Below are 7,535 nucleotides of genomic sequence, written 5' to 3'. Positions count from 1 at the left end.
ACTGGGATAATTGGGATGGGAGTGTCAGAGACAGTGCGATTGGCACAGGACAGAGCGGAGTTTAGGGCTGTTGTACATAGGGCCGCTATGAGTCGCAGGCGACTCGATGGCACATAACAACAACAACAACAACAGGCCTATATCAGGCACACCTTAGTTTCCAGACTGACATCATTGCTCTTCAGTACTTTCGAGAGGTCTATGACAGCAAAATCTGATAGCTAGACATTATTTTAAGGTCAAATTATAGGTTATATAGTTCATATGAATAATAATTAAATTTTGTGTAATATTTTGTTTTTAAATTTTTTATGAGGAAAGTTTAAAATACATAGTTTCTTCCAATCAATCATTTCTAATATTAATTATAATACCTACAGTATCTCATTGTCCCCTCCTTTCATACTTTCATTTTAACTTATTAAACAAATTTGCTCTGGATTAGGTGCACCTTTGTACGTAGACTGACATCTTTGCTCTTCAGCACTTTGGAGATATCCATGACAGCAAATTTTTCCCGGTGTAATTCATCGTTTGATTCTCTGACAGCTGGTGTTAAGAGTTTGATTGTGAATCCAAGCTAACATCCTCAATCTCTTCTCTATCTATTATGGTGCTTCCAATTGGCCCAGTAGTGAGAATCTTTGTCTTCTTGATGTTGAGCTTCAATCTATGTTGAAGACTACAGTCCTTGATATTTTACAGCAAGTGCTTCAGGTCTTCTTCAGTTTCAGCAAACAAGGCTGAGTCATCTTCATATCATAGATTGTTAATGAGTCTTCCTTCAGTCTTGATGCTACACTCCTCCTTCTAAAGCCCTGCTTCCTAGATGATCTATATACAGATTGAAAATGCATGGGGATGGGATGCATCTCTGATGCACTCCTTTCCTGATTTTGAACCATGCAGTGTTTTCTTGCTCGATCCAAGTATAGGTTTCATATAAGCACGATCAAGTGTTCTGAGATACCCATTTTCCTCAAGGTTAACCACAATTTATTATGATCCACACAGTCAAATGCCTTTACATAATCAATGAAACACAAGTAGACATTCTTCTGGTACTCTCTCCTTTCTGCCAAGATCCATCTGACATTGGCAATAATGTACCAAGTGCCATGATTCTTCTAAACCCAGCTTGTATTTCTGGTAGTTTTCTATCAACGTACTGTTCAAGTCTTTTCTGGATAATCTTCAGCAGGATTTTTCTAGTGTATGATATTAGTGATATTGTTTGATAATTTCCACACTTTGTCCTGTCACCTTTTTTTAAAAAATAGGTTCTTTTCCAGTCAGTTGGCCAAGTAGTTGTCCTCCATATTTCTTGGCACAACTTGGTGAGCACATGCAGGGCAGCATCTGTTTTCTGAGATACGTTAATTGGTATTCCATTAGTTCCTGGGGCTTTTTTTTTTTTGCCAAGTCCTTCAGAGTAGCCTGCACTTCCTCTTTCATGACTATTGCCTCTTGATCATATGTTGTTTCTTGAAAATTTTATGTGTCAGCTACTCTTTTTGATACAATGACTCTGTATGCTCCTTCCATCTTCTTTTAATACTTCCTGAATCAATCAATATTCTGCCCATAGCATCCTTAAGCATTGCAACTGTGGCTTGAGTTTATTCTTTAGTTATTTCAGCTTAAGAAATGCTGAGCAAGTTCGGCTCTTTAGATTTTCCAACTCCGGCTCCTTGCATATTTCATGATAATATTTTGCTTTATCTTCCTAAGCAGCCCTCGGAAATCTTCTATCTAACTCCTCAAATTCTTGATTTCTTCCCTTCGCTTTGGCTTCTCGGCACTGTAGTGCAATATTCAGAGTCTCTTCTGACATCCATTTGGGCCTCGTCTTCTTCTTCTTCTTTCTTTGTAATGACTTTTTTGCATTCCTGCAAAAAAGATATCAAGATATTATTGATATCTTCCCACAGCTTATCTGGTCTTTGTTCATTAGTGTTCAAGGCCTCAAATCTATTCATGAGTTTGTTTATAAATTCATGGGAGATAAACTCAAGGTCAAATTTTGATTCCTGTGGATATGATTTAACCTAAACATGATTAAATGTTGTGGGATTGTCATTCTTTTCAGATCTAGTAATGATTTATTATGTTATACACAATAAAATGGTTTATTGCCGTCAATAAAATAAAAGTAAACATTTTTCTGGTATTCTCTTCTTTCAGCCATATTCCAACTTATATCAGCAATGATGTCCCTTGCTCCACAGTCTCTTCTGGATCCAGTTTGAAATTCTCGCCGTCTCTGGATGATGTTCTGCATGATAGTTCTTATAATCTTAGAAGATTCTTTAGCAAGATTTTACTTGCATGTGATATAAATGATTTTTAATAATTTCCACACTCAGTTGGACCATCTCTTTGGAATAGGAATAAATGTGAATTTCTTCTAGTTAGTTGACCAGGTGGCTGCCTTCCAAATTTCTTGGCATAGACTAGCATCCAGGTTGTATCTATTTGCTGAGTTTCTTGAATTATTCAATATTTTGCCAATAGAAACTTTCATATACCTCCAGACTTAGATTTGCTTTTCAGGTCCTTTACCTTGAGAAATGCCAACTGCATTCTTCCCTTTTGTTTTCTAAATCTAGATCCTTGCACATTTCATGACTTTTTTTGATCTTCTTGAGCTACCCTTTGTAATCTTCTGTTCGTCTCTTATGTCATCATTTCTTCCTTATGTTTCAGCTTTTCTACATTGAAGAGTAAGTTTATGAGTCTCTTTCAATATGCATTTTGGTATTTATTTTCTTTCCTTCTTTCCTTCCTGTCTTTGTAATGGCCTTTTGATTTCTTAATGAATGATGTCCTTGATGTCATCCTACAACTCATTTTGTCTTTGGTCATAAGTATTCAATGTATCAAATCTATTTTTGTGAATTTTTTTTTTTAAATCCAGGTAGGATTAATTCAAGGCCAAATTTCTGACCCTCATGGACTTAATTCTTTTAAGTTTCATTTTGTACTTGAACATGAATAATTGATAGTCTGTTCCACAGTTACTGCTGATAGGTCAAGTAGAGAGATCAATTCCAGATTGTTAAATTTATATTTATAGGCAAGTAAATGGATTTACAACCAAGAAAATGCTGTTGGTAGGTCAAGTAAATTGATCATTGATGGGGAATTGAGTTGGTTAGTTTGGCTAGACTTGATTTAAGTGGAATAGAACATATGGACCTAAACAATGCAAATTTCTTTTAAGATACTTATTGTAAAGGGGAGCAAAGAAATGAGATAGCAACTATTGAATGATTGAGGAGCTAAAGATTAGTTCTTTGTTTGCTTTGTTTTTATTTTATCAAGATGGCTAACAAACAACAGGCTGGATCCTGATAGAAATAATCAAGCGAAGAGTGGAAGCCTGAGGTATGACAGTAGATGGGTGGGGAGAATCTATTTTCTTTCTATCCCCTAACCTGGGAATATTAAAAGTTTGTGGCTATTTTCCTAATTTCTCAGAGTTAGCAGTAAGAGATCAAGTCTCATTCACATTTCTCTTTTCTTGTTCTCCTTCATTGCAGCCAGGAAATATTCTCCAATTCTGAAAACCCACATAATGAAGTTAGGCTCACTCTGACAATCTCCCCATCTCAAGGTCTATAGCTTTAATCACATCTACAATGTATCTTTTGTCTTGAAAAGCAACATATTCATATCCTAGAAATGATAACTTGAGTATCTTTACTCAAATGTGAATGGCATTATTTTGTCTACTGCAGTCTCACCAAGAGATCAGAATGTCTGAAATAGTGTCTTAGACAGTTTTGCTTATTCCTTTAATTTGCTTAGCTTACTTTATAGGTATTTGGACTAAAGAAAATGTCTTTTGACTTGGGAGGAATTGTAGGTGAGCTAGGTTTAATGTTATAAATGTCTCAAGAGTCTGTAATGTAGTCGGTGTTGATAAGTTTTACATTCACTAAATGATCACTGAAAGAGAAGGCTGCCTTCACCAGCAAACACCTTCCAGGTTTTTACACTCTGTTTCTAGCTAAATTCTGTCAGGGGAGGTCTGGTTGGAGATTGGATTTTAGGGAGAAGTAAGGATCCAGGACATCTCTTCTGCTTTTGCTTTGAGAGATTATTTCTTATAGTGACTGCATTTCTCCAGAGTCTCATTTCCCCAGGCAATTTTCCCTTTACAGTTCTAGCTAAAGCTAGAGGACCTGGCTTCTGGGTTCTAGTACCAGCATTTCCAATTCCTTGTGTTACTAATCTATGGGTTGCTTCTCTACTATCTATTTGGCTTCCTAGGTCTTCTGTCTCTGGGTATCCCATTCACTGTATCAAATTTCTGTTTGACATGCCTAGAGTAGTGTCTGGTTTTCTGATTCACTCCTCAATGAAAGAATGGAAAATAAAGCTATGTTAATTTCAGTCTTGCAGTCACAAAAATATTCATCCTTGCCAATATAAAGGACCTCTTGTACTCTTAAAAAAGAAAAAAAAACTGAACAGAAAAGCTATTTAGTTTATCTAGAGGTATATAAAAACCATAACACCCTGACAGCATATGGGACATGAAATATGTGGCCTGTTGTTTACTTACTGTGACTGATGTCATTGGGTGAGCTCTACTAGTACAAGAGAAAGGAAATTCAGGGAGCCCCTCTGAACTGCTGAGGATTAGATTTCTGAAGGATGAGCTAGCAGTGTTGGTGTAGCTGGAGACAGGAACATATTCCACTACCAGTGTCAATCAAAGACACATAATTACGTCTTTGGGCACAAAGGATGGGATAAGGAGAATTCCATGTGCCTCAGAAGCTGTGAAATAGAGAAAACTGGGGCAGGGAGCAGAATTGTGGGTGGGCAGCTACCAGTCATTTCTTCTTTATAAAAAAGTGGAATAGGGATGAAGGGATGTTTGCTCTGCTCTGAATAATAAGGCTATTAGCAAGAAGAAAAAGATTAAAAATAATTTGCATATGTGATTATTAGAACGGAAAAGGATGACTCTAACTGCTGTTCTTGACACAACTTTGTGGCTTTCCCTGGTTGAGATAATGTACATAAAGCAGAGACCCCACCATCTGACTAATTAACTCGGCAGCAGGGAGGGAATGGATGAAAGGATAATTAATAGGTCAAAGACCCAATGCTGTGTTATGATTATTTGAATAATATTATGATAATTTGAATAACGTACAAGAGTTTGTGAAAAATTGGTTGCTGGCTAGGACTCCAGCTGACAAAACATTGAATCATGCTCATTTTATACCTCCTGGGTAGCTTTTTCCTTCCTTCCTGAAAGTACTAAACATATGTTTGAATATTGGGGGGCGGCAGGGTGAGAGTTGGGAAGTGCCAGAAAAAGAAATACTCTTTTAAATGGCTAAGGCAGAATGTATCCTCTTTCTGTTCACATTCAAGTGACCTTAACTACAGGCACACTGCAGACTGAGATAATAGATCTCAAAGCCTTTGAATTTGCAAATATGGTTTGTAGAATGAAACACCAAGTGCCTATTTCCTGTTTTGTTTTTTTAAAAATGAATTACCAAATTAGATTAGGTCTCTATGGTTGATGGATTTCTACTTTTATTTAGAGAAACAAATCCAAAGCACAGTTTTTATTTCTTACAAGCAGAGGTTGTAAAACTAAGATATTTTAGAATTTTAAAAACAACATCAGTGTAAGAGTCCCATAAAAAATGGCTCTCAAATGTACAGAATATTAAATAATATAGCAGCTTTTATAAAACTTCTATACTTGACAATTGTGTGCCAGTGTATCATGTATCATTTCAATGGATTTTCTTTTCTTTTTTTTTTACTTCCTTTTACTGAGAAAATGGACTTCACTGTCAGCATCCAAGCAGCAATCTAGAACATGGCCTGAGGGTGTTTAGGGCAACTAATAAAAAGGCCAACCTGTTTTCCGCTGCATGAGTTTATTTCCAGCAAGAATTCTGTGTTAGTTTTATTACTCAGGTGAAAAAGAGGCGCTTTCTTCCCCCTTCCCATGAATCCAATGGTTCTCAAACCAGGGGGTCTGAGAAGATGCCCCCCAGGGGACATTTGGCGTGTCTGGAGACAATTTTGAATGTCACAAATAGGAGAGTGCTACTGGCATCTAGTGGATAGAGGCCAGGGATGCTGCTAAACATCTTATAATTCACCAGTCAGCCCCCACAACAAAGAATTATCAGACCCAAAATGCAAATAGTGACTGCATTGAGAAAGCCTACATTAATTTAAGAGAAATGTGAATTAGTGAATTTGAGAATGGAAATGAGGCTACCTTTTGCAAGCTCCTTTTTAAATGTATGGTAAGCCTTTGTTCTCTGCTTTTTTTCTAACACTCTGCCTCTGAAAATAGGGCAAATGGAGTGCTGCATTCTGTATGACTGAATGTCTGACCTCTTAATCTAATGTCTTAGGTACATATGTTATGTGGTCACAATTTGGTTATTAAGGATTTACACAAATCACTCTTGGTCCCTAGGAGTCATAGGACAAAGATGGACCCAGGAGAAAGCAAGTTGAAAGAGAATGTTTTTCTAAAGGAGCACTCAGATAAGCAACAGCCCTCAGGGAGCTATATGACTCTTGACAGACTTTTCCTGCAGCCTGACATGACAAAGCTGTGAGAACCAAGGAAACTGAATAGCTCTAAGAACAAAGCTGGGCTTTGTGTCTCCTGAAGATATGATCTGGGTACTCACCAGTGGAGGATTTGCAATCTTGTATATTCTCACCAGCTATTTTAAAGTGTTTTTGTTGCTTGAAGCATTACCCTATGGTATTTATTATTTATTATGACCACTATGTGAATTAAAGACACAACTTTACTTCTGAGATAGTAACACACTAATTGTGACCTGTTAGGAACTGTGTGATGGTAGAAAAAAAATATGCTGATATTTAAGAATGCCTGTTAAGATTAAGTCTGATTAAGAATTTGGTTTGCAGTTTGGAGATGACCAATAGCATTTAATCTGGCATTTGATCAGATTAAAATTTCCATTTTAAGCAGTTTCTATTTTATCTCACTCTCTATAGCAAACATTAACTTGAAGTTGCCAAGCAGTCCACAAGAAGCAACTTTATTTGCCCACCCAGTTTATGTAAATAAATAATAAGTATGGGGAAAAAATCAACATATATTGTTATGCAGTCGAAATGATTGATGGAGAACAAGAGATTTAAAATATTTTGGTAATTAGAAGACCTTTCTCAGGCTACATAATTCTTAAACTACAAATGTGTATGGTTATATAATTACTACTGAAAAATAGCACAAGTAATTATTAGATGCAGAAACTTTCACCAGTGACATGTAACAAGACTATGGAACAAATGCAGTCTTCTCTATTTTCTTTCACTTATTAAGCCTGATGTTAAAAATGTATTTCTCTTATTCTTTTCAGAATTTCATTTTTTAATACTGGCTTAGCTTTTGCTATTGAGAAGGGGTTTGAATAGTAAATGATAAAAGTACAATATTTGAGAGCCATTTATTAAAAGATAAAATGTGATATTATCATATTTTATGTTTTCATTAGATAATA

The sequence above is a fragment of the Elephantulus edwardii genome, unplaced genomic scaffold (assembly GCF_000299155.1).
Source record: "Elephantulus edwardii isolate Elephantulus edwardi_28Jun2011 unplaced genomic scaffold, EleEdw1.0 scaffold00003, whole genome shotgun sequence".
Taxonomy (NCBI): domain Eukaryota; kingdom Metazoa; phylum Chordata; class Mammalia; order Macroscelidea; family Macroscelididae; genus Elephantulus; species Elephantulus edwardii.
Note: the sequence above shows the minus strand (reverse complement) of the source record.